We start from the raw sequence: 18,400 nt of genomic DNA, 5'->3' as shown, positions 1-18,400 counted from the left end.
TGTTTTAATATTATATATTTAAGCTTCAATAGCATAGAAAAACATGTTTTGCCGGCTCGAAATGGACTTGCGAATTACGCGTCTTCTCAGACTTGGAAATATTCTTGCCTTTTTTCAACGTTCCCACATAAAAATTAAGTAGTTCCACCCTGTGATATCTACTGCTCATTTATATTTTATTATTGGCGGCAAGCTACATTGGAGGACTTCAAAAGAGAAAGCCACACCTCTTAACAGACCAGCAGGCGTCGTTAATTTTTAATGTGTAAAAATTGGCAGACATTGTATTGATTCGGGGCCCTCACAGGCCTATATGAATGTCCCTCCCTTTCGGAACCAGCGGATGACCACGCCTTTCGCGCTCGTTGTGTCAGATAGGACGGAACGTGACAATAAAGCGAGCAGCGAACCTTGTGCCACGAGGAGTGAAATGGTACGAATGTGTCGTTGACGCGGCGAACAGTGACGGCCACCCAGGAGGAGTTAAAGCAAAGGAAGTGTTGCTTGGGAGAATGAGTACACCACGGCCTGACAATATCGACGGTCAAAAACAGTTCTGCCGGTCACAACAACGCCGCGTGCGCGCTAAAACCGGCGGCTCGAGACAACAATCCCGCAAACGCACACACGAAGATGGGCTACGGTGTTTGTGGAGAATAACATAGAGGACGAAAACAGGACGACACGTTTTCGTCCTCTATGTTATTCTCCACAAACACCGTAACTTAACCAGCACGCTCCATTTCCACGAGAGAAGATGGGCTAGTTTCGTTAGGGATATGTGAACAAATTTTGAAACCAGCCAACCGTGTACGCATGAAACGATACCGCGTATTTGCCCAAGCTTCGAGCGCCCTATCTTTGAAACGGCCGTGCACTATCTCTCTTTGCGGGGATCCGATAGCACCGAAGAATTACCTCGTTTGGAAACAGCAAAGCCCGGAGACTAGCTGTGCCGAAGTCAGCCTCCTTGTCAACTATAACGTTTGTGAAGAGTGGTCTTCTTGCAAGATGAAAAGTTAGCGCCGACTGACGTGTTCTTCTGGAAAAAAGAAGGGGAAAAAGGAAGCTTGAGTAACTGCAGTAACTACAGCGTGATTCAAGGAGAGGCCAGACTCTTTAAATCGACTGCGAAATTCGGTTTCTTAACCTATAATTATAATGCAATTAAAATGCAAAGGGGCAAGCGAGCTCGACTGTGTTTGGAGTTTTGTGTTTGTCCTTTGCCCCTTTGTTCCCCTTCTCCAGGGATTATTTTCGTCATTCTTAACCTATCGCGCTACGACTTTGGGCAGCGTTGCCCACAGATGGTGAATTTTTTTTTTTCATTTTTTTGTAAATTTTGCAAAGAGCGGATTTACCTCAAGAAAAAATTAAACAAAAAAAAAAAAAAGGCTTAGCTCCTATGGAAACGCAGCGAAGCCACCGGTCTTCAAACAACACAGCACCGTTTCGCACGGGAGAGAGGAGATAGCGCAAGCGGTCGCAACGTCAACTGCTGCCAACACTGTAAAAAATGGGCCGTCAAAATTACGGTAAGTTGACTGGCATTCTGGCTGCCAGCAACTTCTCGTAATTTATACGGCAGACCGTAAATTCAAATTTACTGCCTGACCGTAATCTCCCAGTAAATTAAACAATCGCAGTAAAAAAGATACCGTTAATTTTACGGGGCGCGTTAATTTTACGGGGCGATGCTGAACAGACCGCAAATGAGATTTACTGACTGCCGCTAAGATCACGGCATGGTGGCAGTTTATTTGCCGGTCAACTGACTGCTAATTTAATGGTCACCGTAAAAATGTTGACCGTTTAATTCACTGCCAGTTGGCCATCGTAAGAAGTAAATTGAAGGTGCAAAATGCTGGCACAATGAAGCGCTAGCACTTCGTACAACACGTCAGAAAGTATGCAAAATTCGACATAAGTAAGCATTGTCGAATTCTATTATCTACCCACCGCATTGTGCGACATGCTTAGCATTTCACCGCACATGTTTAGCTGCTTCGATTTACTTCCTACTACTGGTCAACAGACAATGAATCAAACAATGGGTCATGAAGTCTCCTTAGGTTAGCCATTTTGTGCCTGTAATATATGTGGCATGCTGTTTATTGTAATTGTAGCATGGTCTTCATGTCTGCAATGCGATCGTTGTGTATGTACATGCAAATGCAATTAAGCCAGAACACAGCATAAATTATGTGTAGGATAGAAATAAAAACAGAACATTTATTTACTTGGATGATGAGGACCCAGGTCCATATACCCTCTGATCTGGAAAAGAAAGAAACCAGTCATCAATATAACATATATAAATGTGCCAAAATAGAAGCAATTTAACAGATATGTTGTATAATGTTAGCCACGCTTTATTCACTGTGCAAAGAAACTAATGATGCTGATATTGCATACAATGTTTGAAAGAAGCTTTATGTGACAACTGAACCCCCCATCCTCTAGCTTAGCTTGTCCTAATCAAGTCAAACTTCATTATATCTCAGTAGCTATATATTAGCCATGTAGTACATGTATTCTGGTTTTCTCGAATACCATATCAGTATCCCAGCACAGCCCCTACATACCTGGGCAAATGAATGAGAGGATATGCACAAAGTTTGGCAGAGAATGCTGCACAAAAATACAGCTATTTTATGGGAAAGCCTACTATTCACTTACTAGACAGACATTTGTCAACTTAAGAGCTGAGTGAGTTTGTTTTCAAAATCAGGGGTTGACATTAATTAAGCAGCACACATAGAAATTTACTCCTCCTCTTCATCTAGTTAAGGTGGTTGACTGTTGTTGGCACTAACGTAGAACTAGTCTTTCCCCACCCCCAGAGACTGCAATTCTCTTGCCACCGTGCACTAATGAAAAGGCACCATTAATCTTTCTCTGACATGTTCACACCATAAGAGATATGAATAGTCGTGGCCGGTTGCATCAGGGCGAGCTGCGAACGTCAGGCTTAGCTGGCAGTAGAATCTCTGTGCACTGTGCCTAGTGTCACTTCAGATAAACAAATGGTTAAAGCAGTGTGCTCAGCACTTCAATTTGAGATGATATCCAAAATAAACATGGACAGCTTGTGATGCAGCTGCCACTTACATGCTTCTCATTTTATCGACCTATATTTGCCATGTATAAGATGTACTATAAGATGCATGAAATGATGCACAGCAATGGCATCATTTCTCTTAAAATATATGACTGCATGCTAATCATGTCTCATTTCTAGCATCACATAGACATTTTTCCATGTAATTATAGGCAGCGTAGTAAAGCTATGCTTGAGTTAAGTGAGGCTAGGTAAGTTATGTTTCAACCCAATAGTGTTAATGCAGCAAAAGAACCGGCGTCCAGCGTCGGCATGTCGAGAAAACCCCTCGATGTTTTGCGCCACGATCCCTTGTGCATGCAAGGGATCATAGGATTCCCCCTCCCCACTGCTGCCCTCCCTGCCCTTTCCCCCCCCTCCCCTCTCCTCCTCCACCCCCTGCCCTCCCGCTATCGTGCCATACATTAAGGCCGAGCATAAGTGTCCCCCCATTTTTTTTTTCACACAAGCAGCTGGGTGCTCGATCATTATCATACTCACCAAATTTAGACCCAAGTGCCATTGCTTATGGCTGCTGAAATCTTCCTGGTGCCAAGACCTTGTGTTGAATGAGCTCGAGCTCCATGTTGCATGCCTCGTTCCCACATAGGATGACCGACCTTCAACAGACATATTCAAACAGAACAGAATGAGTAGAAAACCACAGACTGAAAAAATCAAGGAAAGTAACTCCAAGCTAGTGCTGATGAGATGTAAACGGTCAGAGTAATTTCGGAGCACCTTCTGGGCCAGCCAAAAATATATTTTCAAGCAACAAAAGGAAGTTTTGGATTTCGAAAGCACACTTCCTATTCATTCTGTTGTGAATACTACATTAAGATACATCTGTCTGCCTGTCAAAACTAGAAGACAATGCCTGCTTTCCTTTCCCACCCCTGTGTCACCACTAGTGTCAAGTTTAGGGACAAAAATTCTGTAATATAGTTATTCACAACAATTGCATTTAACAAAGATTTTTATGTTTATTCTAACATGTAAATTTAACTAGTAATATATCCGTTCAAGAAATATTACTACTTCATATGTCCACACTGTGATCAACAATACTAACATCTCCATCATTTAATCCATGCACTAAATAATATACATGTTCAAATTTGTGGGCCATGTTAGTGCGTGAACTTTTTAGGAGACCCTGTACTAGCAAACAACTTCGTTTTTGAAATCTTACACCAACTTAGAATTTTCAGATTATCATTTCTCAACTTCCCTGTCTATTCAAAGACATGTGGACCATATGTTTAAATGACAACTTTCCTACCCAAGCATGAGCCTCTGCTACGGCGAGACGAGATATGCAGAATCAGTGTGAAACCTGTGGGTACCACCTCTTTGGGGTGCACAAGTGTATGGTTAAGAGTGCGCCCAACGGTGGTGGCTAACTAGATTGGACAGACCACACATAATGCCGAAAATTCCCAAACTTGAAAGCACAGTATCAATTTTACAAAAGTAAAATTGAATAGTATATTGCCCAGAGCAGCACTAAATTTTGATTATTTGCTCAAGCCCGCTCTGACGGTCCAGCCATGAAGCAGGGTCTTATTCACTGCTTTCTATAATAATGGGCTGAAGTAATGTGTGGTGAAATGTAGGCATGAGCAGTATCACAACAATGTAAGAAAAAATTTAGGCAAGCTTGATTATGCTCACAAAAGCTATGAAAGGTCAGAATGTGTTGGGCTCATCCAGATGCATGCTGTGTGTGGTTATGCGACCGTCTGACTATGAACGATTCACTATTTGCAGTATGGACAGGTGACCACACACAGATGATGGTTATGTGATCCCATTATTCCCAGAATGGTGACAAGCTGGGTGGGACTCTGCGAACAATTATGCACAAAATCAGCGCAAAAGACGAACACAGAAAGAATGAGACAGGACAGAGCACTACTTACAACTGACATTTTATGAGAGGAAAGAGGAAGACAAAGACAACATTGACGCTAATATAACAGGAAGAGAAAAAAAATACAATAAAGAAAAAAGTAAAATCACAAAAAAATATATCACAAAAAGATAATAAAAAATAATAAGGAAAAGTCTTAAGTGATAAACAAATAAAAATAAAAATAAAAATTAAGGAGTCTTTTGCACTAGTTTGGTGTTCTATATTTATTAACTAGGCCATCAAATTATTTTGGAACAATGGCGACTAGATGCCATGGATCATGGCTAAGTGACCACCATTTATTCACTATTTGCATCTGTCAGTGTGACATGTCAGTCTGTCCAGAGTGTTAGTCACTGGCCTTTGCCATGAAACTCGACTGGCAAAACACATTATTCGTTGAAACCTGACATCCCCTTTTCACAGCATTAAAGAATTCATGCAACTTTACCCAAACGTTTCATAAATTATACACTCATTCGCCAGAATCAATGAAGAACCATTATTGTAAACTACCTCATCACATCCCCTCCCAGACGGGTAACAGTTGCAAAATTGCGTTCAATATTTCACGAACTAACCTTTCAAGGTACCTGTCTACAGCCGGAAATTTTGCTCTAAAATAAGCTGTGTGATATCATTGTTTTGCTATCCAGCAGAGATAATTTGATAAAGGTGCGGACTCACGAGAAGTACTAATCAAGCGCCGAATTCAATTTTTCTTTTTTTCCAAAAAACAAAGTGAAAACATTTTTTTTTGTAAATCCATCACTGGCAGACAAACACACTATACCAGTGAGTAAGGCTTGTAGTTTGCTAAGACAGTGGTCTGTTACAAAACCTTCAGATACCCTTCGTTAGTGGTAAATGTATCCCTGCATCTATCTATCTCTGAGAATTATTCTTCCTCTCTAGTGACAGTGGACTCTTACGCTCATTGAATTGTTTCACCTTCTTCTGCTTCTCTTCAAAATGAGTCTCATGTCCACTTCCCATTTATTAAGTGAACACTGTAGTGAATCATACTTACAGCCTCACACATTCCACTCCAGCTCTGCTATTTTCTTGACCAGGTTAAGTACTTTCTTGCTCACTTCTTACTTGGAGCGCTTGGCTCTGGTGCCACGGTCAGGGTTCAAGCTCAGGAAACCTCTGCAATAAGCATCAGTGCCATAAAAGAAACATTTCATCCAAGTTGGTAACCTGAAAAGTTAGTCAATTTAGTCATATGTGTCACATATGTATACATGACCGAAGGGAGAGACTAGAAGAAACTCAAATATTTAGTAAAGAGAATATCAGGTGGGTCCAAACTGCGGCTCGTGAGCCGCATGCATCTCTTCATGCCTCCCTATTGCAGCTCTCCTAACCTGAGGACCCACAAGTTATAACAGGTGGGACCAAACACTAAGCTTGTATACAAAAACGTTACAGTGAGAAGCGGGAGCATATCAAAATATGCAATATTGCTGGAGTTGTTTCGTTGTATATGGGCACAATAAAATGACATGTAATGGTCAGAAGGGGCAAATCAGTTTGAAAGATAAGCTCTATTTTTTTTTTATTTTCTTGTTTATTTCACCTTTACAAGCCAGGTTGAAGCAGTGTTAGCTTTGTGCTTAAATGTTTCCCTAAAATTGATTTCTGAGCTTTGTTATTACAATCCAGTCCAGCTGCCTGATGAAACACCAAGACCACTGGCCTATGCATACATGCAATTGAAGCTGTTTGATTGACTGCAAGAGAACAATTGGGACAGCTCTCCAAGCGAGATATGTGCTCTTCTATTTAACATATGAGAAGGAAGGTACCAACCAGGGCCGTAACTAAGGGGGGGGGTTAGGGGGTTCTGACCCCCCCCCCCCCCCCCCCGACATTTTTTTTCTGGGTACGGCCCTGATGTACCAAACCCCGCAAAGCACTCAAGATATGCGCAGATTTCGTGTTTGTGCCCTCAGCCTAAGTACGAATAGAATGGATACGAATTGCAACTGGGGTTTAAAACTTCACGAGAGCGATTGCTCTGAACGTGAAAAATTATTTCGCTGGCAGTCGGAGGTCCTTTAGGCTTGGTGGTAGCGGCATGGCGAAGGCAACTAGCGACTTCTCATAAAACACAGGGTTGTCGAGGTGAATCGGCAAAAGTTATGCACCAACTTCTATTCCTTTCCATTACCAGGAATTAAATTCCCGACAGTTTTTTTTCTTTAGGTTACAAGCGATTTGAAAGTATCCTTTTATTACCTTTTTAGCAAAGCAGAGGACCAGCCCCGGTACAGTGCTGGTACATGGTCGGTGCACTTGCAGCCATCCAATTTTAATCTCCACCTCTGCGCACGCGCAGTGGCGCCGGTCGGCTACTGGGTACCAAACCGGGACCGGTTCTCCGGTTTGCTATAACTCTCCATTATATGCCACCGATGTACATGATTCATAGGCGAAAATAGGACAATAGACATTTTCAAAATGGCCGCCGTTGTCCCCGAAACCCCCCCCCCCCCCCCAAATTTCTTCCTGGGTACGGCCCTGGTACCAACTGTGGGTCCATGTCTTTTATGACACTAAATGTGCAAGGTGTTTGCTTTATTTCAATAGGAACAATAAGCCTGGAAATGATATAGATAAAAAGTATAGAGTCCTACTAGGCATCCCCATACATATACCAAAATCACAGAACAGGAAATTACCTCTGAAGGAACTCAAGGGTCGATGACAGGCCTTCAGCGTAGCAGATGTTAAAGCATTAGTGACTCACAAAGAGTGTGCAGCCTATGCCGTAGGGACGTCTGGTATCTTCTGAACCATGAGCCTGCCATCAATGCTGAGTGCGTACTCGTGGGCAGTCCACATATCATCCCCTACAAAAGTTAAAAAAATGAGAAAATAGTAAACATTCAGATAAGTAGAGTTGCTGACAAGGCATTGAAACAATGGGGCTGGGCTGCACCTCTAGATCGTGGACATTTCAATTAATTGTAAATACAAAAAGGGAAAAGGGAAGGGGCCCAGCTTTGTCCCTCCCACCCTCACTGCCAGTCTCCCCCCCACATTTCAAACACTTCTAACATTACTTGTTGCCGACAGGAGATGAGATCCTTGGCTCGATTTGCCTTCCCTCCACTATGAGTGAGCTTGTTTGAGTGTAGGCCAGTCAGAATTCTACTCCAGAAAGGGAGATGATGGGCCGTGAAGGCACCTAGGCAAATGTTCCCTGGTTAGTGGAGGGGAGACATGTGCCACCAAAACTGAACAGGAACCTCGAAGACCCTCTCTCTCCCCAGTTGCACAGGACCACCGCATTCGCATGGATACACGCTGTATCGTTACATCTAGCACATACTTCTATTGGCTGCAAAGAAATCAAATGATTTGTCACTTCTAGCAACTTCGGAAATGTGTGTTGTCGCTATGGGCTATAGGTAGCCATTGTAGATTTCATGAATTGTCTGACAGACATGTGAAACACTTCAAATGATTTGTATTTGATTTAAACTCTGAGACCTGCTTTATATTTATATATCAGTGTTTTTAGGTTTTTATTGTTCTAGGATTTGACATACTTCTTTTGGCTTTTATTTGGAAATTTGTTTATTTATTCGTTTGAAATACTGTGGCCCTGTCGTTCTACACAGGAGGGGAAAAAACAACACACAGAAATAACTCAATTATGCACTCACCGTGTGAGGCGAGCGCAGGTAGGTTGCAGCAACCCACGCATGCTCAAAAAATAAACATTTCCACATGCAAAATTTAACCAAACAATTCATTCAGCTGTGCTTCAAATAATTGAGGACTACAACAATTGACAACTTGCTCAGGCAGGGTGTTCCACTAAATAATAGTCCGACAAAAGAAAGAGTATTTAAATACATCATTTCTGTACTGGTAGGGTGCAATTGCTTTAGTATTGCTTGTTCTTTTGGAGCGTGAATGTTAAAGGGACCATGAAATGACTTTTTGACTTTTTCCACATAACTTTTACAATAAACCGTCAATGTTCACTGAATGCCGAACAGGCATCCGTTTTCGTCTCGGTTTATTAACTTCTACACAAAAAATTAATGAAATATCGACTTTTTCTTGACCGCGAAACAAGCCGTGACGTACGATGTTTCCGGAACCGGAAGTTCTCTCTGCAGTAGGAGATGGGAGCGTTAGCGAGTTGGGGTGCGCCGGTGTGTTTTACTGCGCCGATGTCACCGACGTATTTTCTGAATCGGCGCCTCTCATCGCCGCATCACAGCTGAACGAAATTCAATGAGATACGTTGCGCTACAGCGACAGCATGGGACTAGTCCCATACGCCGGTATGCCTGTTGGGAAGTGCAGATGGGAACAATTTGCCGCGGCGTTTTTCGCGGTCTCGGAGATGCAGGAGCGAGCCGACGTTAAAAAAGATACGTTTGAACTGTCAGCAAGAGCCACGTAAATACCCGTTCACACTCAGAGCGGACGCGCGCGTTTGATGAAGTGCTGTATTCGCGCTGTTGGTAAGCGCTTCGGGACCAATCTTTTACAATTGCAACTCGATACTGACGCGACACTCGGCAAAGAAAGGTTGGACCGGTATTGCATGTATACCTCCCACGAACTGTTACAGCTCGACAGTGACGTGCAGTCTGTCAGAATAAATATGGCATACCAATAACAAAGTGTACATACCGTGCTACGAAGGTAATCCATACAGCGTTTATTTCAGCTCTATAACACACAAAACAAGGAGAGGATCGACGAGGGTCCCTTTTCGACGAGTGTTCGTCAACACTGCCTCGGAAAACAAGGGGAAGAGATTGACCTCACCTCTTAACCTAAAATTGAGGTCAGCGATCAAACTATAATACGGAAGGGTCCACAAGGGTAGCGCGGGCATATTCCATTCAGTACGCCAGCCGGTCGTAGGCAGACGGTCTTGCGACGAAGCAACGCTGCGCCGAGTCGGAGTGCCTGCTAGGCCTATATTCTGAGAGTTTCGTCGGAGCGGGATTCGCAGCTGTTGTCGCTCTTCTCGGGTGTTTGTGGATCCAGCGTTCTTGTTCGTCGTGGTTTGTTTTAAGTACATTTCTTTCTTGCTGCTTGAAGTCGGCACGCGCGAGATGAACACGTAGAAAAATAAACGTTCAGTCAGTCAGGGTTTTGAGAGGAAGGAAACCAAAGGAAATAACCGTTCTGAACTTGGCCCTGCCCTACTGCGCACGCGCAGTAGTTGCTTCGTTTACCACACGATAGATGGCGCTTGGCTCTCAGCATTATCAAATTTGGCAATTTTCGCCACACATCTCTAATTATGCTACAAAATGTGGATCTGAATATTATTTAACAAAACTTTTAGGAAACATTCGCTGGCTATTTATTGTTTACGATCGCGGTGCTGGTAAGGTAGGCTCTTACCCAATAGGCGATGTGGATTCGGCTGACGTGCACCGATTCTGCGTATGCATCGTAGTGAAAAGGCAGAGCTTTCGAAGGAAAGAAGTCACAAAAGAGTCCAGTTTTCTTTTAAAAGTTCTATAGCAAATAATTTTTTTTGGCTCCCTAGTCTTGTGTTTTTGTGTTCCTTTTCACACCTTTTACGACGTGCGGTGGATGAAATTCGATTTTAAAATCATTTCATGGTCCCTTTAAGTTTACGTCACCCGTTAAATCGAGCCGAGGTCCACTCGCGCGCAGTTGACCTTTATGAAACCGTAAGATGTGACATCTGAGCCCTACATAAGTAGTGAACTGCAAACAACAAGTTGCGTGCATACATGGAATCTGCCGCGCTCCGAACTCGTGGCTGTCATAATGACGCACATATTCGACCAACGTGGTTGACCCCTTTGAACAAACACGGCAAACAAACATGGTTGTTCAAGCCGTCGCCTCACTAAAGCGAGAAAAGAGCCAAGACCGACAAATCGCGAAAATGCGCAGTATTAACCTGAAGCTATCTTTGGCTGGCTCTCAATCGCTTGTGCTCCCTACTCGAAAGAGTAAAGCTATACGCACCCCGGAGTGCGCTTCGGACGGAAATGGCTATACGCACTCGGCTTTTCTCGTATAAAAAGAGTGGACACAACGAGATTCCTAAGCGGTGCCATGGCATAGGGGTTAGGATGTCCGTTTCATACGCAAGTGGTCGCGGGTTCGATCCGCGGTGGGCCAACTTTTTTTTTTTTTTTTCTCAAACATTTTGTTTTGTCGAGGCATTTGGCGATATTTACGATATTTCCTTTTTTGCGATGAACAGTAAAAAAAAAAAAATCGAATGTTGTCGAGAAACTTCGCAGAACTAAATGGTAGCGGACTCCCTTTCCGGAGGTGCGATCGGGGACAGCGGGGCTTGGATTGCCGGCTGGTTACGCTTTGTAATTAGCAGCCGATACTGTCGCCGCGAAGCGGCGTGAACGCAGGCGGGGGGCTGTAGGGAGGCTCAAGTGAGGGTGGGTGCAACTGCTAGATCGGCGATCACGGGACATGGACGCCATTTAATTGCTAAATTTTGCTGGGAGTCTATGGGGCAAGGGGTCGTTTTCTTTCCTAACTCGGGTCATAAAAGCCCATTAAGGTGCTTGAATAATTTACACAAGGTATAAATGATTACTTTTCCATAGCCACCAGTTTTGTTGCGATAGGTTAAGTATTTTTTTTAACGCGAAAAATGGTAAATTCCGCCATCTTGGACGTTGCTGCTTGTCTGGCAACTTTGCTTTCTCCGCTCGACGTTTGCAATTCTCGGAGCGAGAAGGAAGCGAGAGAGGCTGCGCCAAGGCGCTCGTTGCTTGCAATGGGAGGCGAGAGGAGGAAAGGCGCATGGAGCAACAGAGTTGCAACAGAGCGGGCGCCTGCTTTCGTCCAGGCAACACTGGCGCATATCCTTTCTCGAATCCTCTCCCTCAGGCGCCGCCATTAAATTGCAAACGCTCTCCAGGTTTTGAGTTGCGCCCACCCTCACTACAGCCTCCCTAGGGGGCTGTGTTAACGAGCGCCCCAGTGATTCACGCGCCGTTCGAAAAGGGTGGCCCGAGCGGCATGATCTCTCGGAGGGGTGCGTATTCGCGACTCCAGCGACCTATAGGGGCCACCACCAAACAAACATGGCGGCTGAGTCCAGGTCGCGGCGGCTCGGCCGGGCCGCCTGAACAGGTGGCGCGTTCAATTTAACAGATTTTCTTTTGTTTAATGCCCAATTTTATAGGTACTTGAACTGAGACGGTTAAGTGTAGCCGGTGCAGATAAACTTGCAAAGCATAGTTTTGTTTTGCCGGTGTTTTTTTGTTCTTTTCGTGTCAAACTTTCGTTTCGGAGATTTCGTTCAAAACCGAAACTATCGGCTCCGGAGAGACGGTAATATACTAATCAGTTTTTATCATCTAAGGAAAGCGGCGATGACTACAGAATTGTTCCACAGAGAGTAACTTTTCAGTAACTCGCATGCCTCGACCATGCGACTTATCTGTCCGCGAAATCGAGCTTTTGTGCGTATCCGCGTTTACGAAACAGCTCCAGTCGTCTGCTCGGCCAACAACACAGGCTGCAGGAAAATTACGAAAATTAAGCAACCGCTTCTTGAGCCAAAGACCATGTTAACCCGACGGCGCCCCACAAAGCAGCTGATACTCGTATTTCAATTCAGGTTTTAGTAGCAATCGAGAAGTCATTTTGACGAGCGGGTTATGCATTATATTACGTACTATGTCCCAGTAAAGCGATATTAGTTTATCCTTCGGGTTGAAATATGAGCTTAGTTGACTAGCTATTAGGTGAGCTGCTGAATAAAAGTATATTTGATAGACGGAGACATACTACTTAAACTTAGCCAAATGGTTCTATAGCCGGCAGCACGGAGACAAACTGAAGAGAGTTTTCATTGAAGATCCGCGCAGAACCTCTCTGCATTGAACTTTGCTTCGAATCCTGAACGGAGAAAATTTGTATTTTTTTTTTGTGGCCGGTCAATCTGACCAATGTAGACGTATATTGCAGCTGGCTTCGATGTCCTCGTAATATAAATATTGGAGGCGCGATAGTTCAAAATGCCGTGACAGCATCTAACGTTGCGAGACTTGTCTCCCACCTTTTGAAAACAGATAATTTCCCTCATTCATCATTTGCAGCGAGCAAGTTTTCCTGAATCAAGTAATTGCGAAATCAGCCCAACTCCTTCAGTATGGTCCAGAGGCTTTTTCGGCGAAAAGCAGCCGAGATGAATAGCCAACGCACCGACCGGCGTGGGTGGCTCAAACTTGAAGCTAACCGAACACAATCAAACTCAAGAAAAGCAGCTATCGAACCTTCCCATTCACTTGACTGCAACATTGATGTTCCCTCCAGTATCAGTTACCAAGTAGTCGTCACCTTGAATGTGATTCAAGACAGACAAGAAATCAAAAAGTTTTTCCGTGATTCCTCCCCATCCAAGAAATCGAAAGCACGCGACCGTGTGCTGTGGAGTAAGCGGGCTTTCAAACATGTAATAGAAGAAAACAATCTACTGAGGCTTCACCACACTAATGATCACTCGGGCAAACTAAAGAAATATTCGGACCTTCGTGAAATTACACTGTTCGCCACCGCGCCGACAACGCGTGTCCGCGAAAGCCACCAGAGACGCGGAGGGGCGCGGAGCGACCTGGACCGGCTGGTTCCCGGTTTTCCCGCTTGGCGGCGTCCGTTTTGCTGGAGTCGCGAATAGCCATTTCCGCGCGAAGCGCACTCTTCCCGAAAAGGAGCGCGAACGACGATCGACAGCCGGCCAGCGATGCACTCCGTCAACGCACGTGCTGCCGGTTTGTCGGTGTCGGCTTTTTCTCGATCTTGCCGGCAACGGGCATTAATTTTCTCAGAATCAGATCGTGCTTGCCACATTCATATTCAAAATGATACTCACGTTATGTTCGTTTACTATTGGGCCCGCCAAACGCCTCGGGTACTGCGCCGTCAGCCGTCTTGGCAGCCACGGTCGTGCTCCCTACCGCAAACTTTCCTCGCTTTGTTTTCTTCCTTCGGGAAACAAAAGATGGCGACCCGACGGGGGGAACGGCGCTAACGGCGCGAAAGCAGACAAGGCGGCGAAGGTGGCGAAGGTGCGAAAGCATGGCAGCGCGATGGCGAGGGCTGTGGGCGAGGGTCAAGGCGCGAGCCGCGAACTGGATAGCAGCCCGACGACGCAGGCGCAGAAGGCCCCCAACACATCACGTGCGTGCCGTGCGTGTGTCTGGAGCGTGGTGCGGAGTGTGTAGCGCGCCTCGCTTGAGGCGTTCCGCTTCTTTCCTTCCGTCGCCGTGCCTTCTCTCGTTCCACTTCTTTCCTCCCGTCGCCGTACCCTTTTCACTCGAAAAACATTAGAGAGTTTTAGGGAACCGGAACAAAATACGATCGATAGACAAAAACGATCGGTACCTTGGATCGGGCGTGTGGACCGATCGTGTGCCCTGAAACGGCTTTGGGGGAACCGTATTTGCAGACAATAGCAGACGATGGATGGATGGATGAATACGGCTGAGCCCTTTGGATCGGGCGGTAGCTTACGCCACCTAGCCATTTTGTTTTACCATTTAAGCTTAGAATATTTAAATGTGAAATCTATATTCAGTTCGCAGTGCAAAGAAAGTGAGGCTATGAAACCCCCTTGCCATCAGTGAATAAGTAAATACCTAGTTTTCTCTCGATTTCTGCCACCATTCACTTAATCTTTGCTTGGTAATCTCTACAGTCTTGAAATCCACTCTCCCTTCGCTGTCTCTAAAACCCAATGACTTTATTAAATCTATGTTGTCTTCGGTAGGCATAGGGTGAAGCCCTTTACAGTAGAGTATCAAGTGCTCAGCCGTCTCGTTCTCCTCTCCACAAGCAGTGCACACTGTATCAATTTCCTGGTACTTCACTCTGTATGTTCTGGTTCGCAGAACACCCGTTCTTGCCTCAAACAGCAATGAGCTTCCCCTAGAATTGTCATAAATGCTTTCTTTGGCAATAACTCTTTTGTTTAATCTATAGCTTTCCAGAGCCGTCTTTGTCTGCATTCCCTCTAGCCACCGATCTCTTTCTGTGGCCTTAACTTTCTTCTTAACTGAGACTTGCTCTTCCGTATCTTCGCTATAGCCCAAAAACTTTCCTCTTAATTTCCTAGTGCGCTGTCTCCACTTGGTGTCTACACTCCTCATGTATAAATAGCTGAAAACCTTTCGTGCCCATTGCTCCCCGTCCATTAGCCTCAACCTATCCTCAAATTCTACCTTGCTCACCGCTTCCCTGCTCTCAAATGATGCCCATCCCATGTCTCCTTGTACTCCCTGGTTTGGCGTTTTGCAATGTGCCCCCAAAGCCAGTCTACCTACTCCGCGCTGTTTTATTTCTAGTTTCGCATGCACTTCGGATTTCATGCATAGCACTGCGTTTCCAAAAGTCAAGCCAGGCACCATGACCCCTTTCCAAATCTCTCTCACCACCTCATACCTGTTGTAATTCCAAAGTGCTCTATTTTTCATTACAGCTGCATTTCTGTTGCCCTTACCTATTATATACTTTTCATGGTCTCTGAGATATTCTGCACCATCACATATCCATACTCCTAGATACTTGTATTTACTAGCTCTCTCAACTGTAATATTCTGTATCTTCAGCCTCTCAACTTCATCCTCGTTAAAAATCATGACTGCCGATTTTTCGCTACTGAATTCTAAACCTAATTCCTCTCCTTCCCTACCACAGATGCTCATTAATTCCTGCAACTCTGTCCTGTTGTTAGCCATTAGTACAATATCATCCGCATACATCAATCCCGGTAAGGATTGCTGAATTTTTTGGCCTAGCTTACTGTACGAAAGGTCGAATCCAAGCCCACTCTTCTCTTGTCTATCCTCCAATCCTCTCAGATACAACATAAACAGCAAAGGCGATAACGGGCACCCCTGCCTAAGGCCTCGTCTTATCTCTATTTTCCCTGTCGCCTTTCCTTCCCATGTTATAATCACCTTGTTATCTTTGTAAATGTTCCTTAATAGTGCTGTTAGTCCTTCATCTAGGTTTAAGTTCTCCATTATGTCCCACAGGTTTCTTTGGTTCACATTGTCATAGGCACCCTTGATATCCAGAAATGCCAGCCAGAGCTGTCTGTTTTCTTTTTGCGCTATTTCTATACACTGTGTTAGAGAAAATAAGTTGTCCTCCAACCTTCTTTGTTTTCGAAACCCGTTCTGTAACTCGCCCAGTATGCCCTCGCAATCTACCCATTCCTCCACTCTGTTCTTTATAATCTGCATTACCAACCTGTAAATAACCGGTGTCACGGTTATAGGACGATAATTCCTAATATCAGACTTATCTCCCTTTCCCTTATATATCATACTCATCCTACTAAGCCTCCATTCATCTGGAATATTTCCTTTTGTTATCATGGTACTCACTACCTCCCTTAGTTTTGCCTTAGATTTAGGACCCAAATTCTTCACCAGCTTAATAGGGATACCATCTGTGCCTGTCGACGTGCCACTAGGGACTCTTCGTTCCGCCTTTTCCCATTCTCTTTGTCCAAAATCCGCGATGTCACAAACTGGACTGCTACTTCCTTCGGTTCTCCTATCTTCCACATGTACCCGTTCCCGAAATTTCTCCTCCATCACTGCTCCTATATATTGTATCGCATCATCTCCCTCTAATTGATCTCCCTGATGCGAGAGTATGAACCTCTGTCTAGCTTGCGTCGTTTCACCGAGTGAGTTCAAGTGCTCCCAAAACTTCTTGGCAGCGTTTCTATCTTTCTTACTTACATTACTCATCCATTCCTCACCCTTTCTCTGAATTTTCGCATTGATCAAACTGGATGCCTCTCGGCGACATGTTATAAAATTGTCCCATTTTCTTTTTACTTCCGTTTCGGACTCCCCACTACGCTTGGAATACCTGTGTTCTCTAGAGGCTTCCTGACGTTTTTGTATCGCTTGCTTCACTTCTTTGTCCCACCAACTTTTTGGTCTATGTCCTTGCTTCCCCTTTCGTTTCCTCTTAACTTTGTCTAGTTCTAGAGCAAAAAGCCTAGTTAGGCTCTCATAGGTCCAATCTGTATGCCGTTGCCCTGAAACTGCTGCCTCTATTCTTTCAACAACTATTTCCAACTCTTTGTCGCTGCAGAAAGTTTGCTTTGAATTATGTTGTCTAGTTTCAGCATTTACTTCTCTGGCAAAATTCAGCTTAATACGTTTGTGATCACTACCAAGACTTTTGGAACCTTCTTCATCTATTTTCATTACTTGTAACTTACCATATATTTTGTGTGACATGAGTACGTAATCTATAGTTGAATGTAGATTGCCAGTTTCCCAAGTTATGTGCCCGTCACACTTCTGACTGGTATTACATAAAACTAAATCATGCTTTTCCACCAGTTCTAGTAATATGCTTCCAGTTGAGTCCGTATACCCATCCAGACCCTCAATATGGGCATTCATGTCTCCCATAATAATTATTTCGGAGCCTTCCCCTAGTTCACTAATGTCTCTTGATATGCAATCAATCATTTTTCTGTTTTCCTCTTTAGCACCTGTCCCTGTCCATAAGTAAACCACTCCAAGGACTGTTGATTCCCCAGCGACTTTTCCTTTCAGCCACAAGTGTTCGGCGCACTCCTTTCTGAACCTTTGACGATCGGTACAGGTCGCGCCCCCTGGCAACGGAAGCCTGCATCTGCCTCATCGAGAAAAGACAAATTTGCGTGTGTTTGTACAAATCGCAGAAACTCAAGTAAATAAATATCGCACCCTAATTATATAGAGAACCAAAAATATAGTATACCTACTTATAGTTCGTCTCGTTTTTTTTACTGGAATGAATGCGCTTCCGTAATACAAAACCTGGCGCACCACGGCGTGTCGCCCCTAGCACGGCGAAGTTCTAAAATGTTCGTCTGCTAAGAAGCAGACGAGCTTTCCGACAACAATGGCGCTCGATCTTTTTGACCATGACTTGGAGTTGTATTCAGCGAAAGAAATTTAGAAAAAGTGATTTTGTACGACTGTCTGCGCACTAAGTGTGGCGTGAGTCTCTTTTGAACTTCCCGCTTTCTATAAGCGAGGCACGCACGCGCGTGCCGTGGGGCCCGTGACTTGTGCAGGGGCACGAGGGAATAAACATTCTTTTTGGTTTGCCGTGACACGGAGTCAGTCGCATTTCTTTCGGGTGCCACCGAGCACCGATACACTAAGAGAAGCCGCTTGTTGGCGGCAAGGCATAGGACGTTCAACTTGGCGTAGCTTTTGAGTAAACAAAAAAGTTGTGATACCATAAATGATGTGCGGATACCACGAATGATGTGCCAGCGTATTTTGGGTTTTTTTTTTCTTTCAGTTTACCAGATTTATATACTTGGGGAATAAAATAATGCCTCGATCGTACATGGTAACTTGTTT

The 18,400-nt window shown here is 44.4% G+C and overlaps 1 long non-coding RNA gene across 1 annotated transcript; it reads right to left on the bottom strand.

Moving 5' to 3' along the window:
- Nucleotides 1-2,205: 2,205 nt before the first annotated feature.
- LOC115330026 lies at nt 2,206-6,131 on the bottom strand. Its single transcript, XR_005714660.2, has 3 exons — nt 6,046-6,131; nt 3,602-3,720; nt 2,206-2,277 (listed from the first exon to the last, which is right to left on the bottom strand). It is a non-coding gene; the product is annotated as an uncharacterized LOC115330026 (long non-coding RNA).
- Nucleotides 6,132-18,400: the final 12,269 nt, after the last annotated feature.

This window comes from Ixodes scapularis, unplaced genomic scaffold, assembly GCF_016920785.2.
Source record: "Ixodes scapularis isolate PalLabHiFi unplaced genomic scaffold, ASM1692078v2 PGA_scaffold18__7_contigs__length_3171195, whole genome shotgun sequence".
Lineage (NCBI taxonomy): Eukaryota > Metazoa > Arthropoda > Arachnida > Ixodida > Ixodidae > Ixodes > Ixodes scapularis.
The sequence above is the reverse complement of the archived record's forward strand: the minus strand, read 5'-3'. Positions and strand labels throughout refer to the sequence as shown.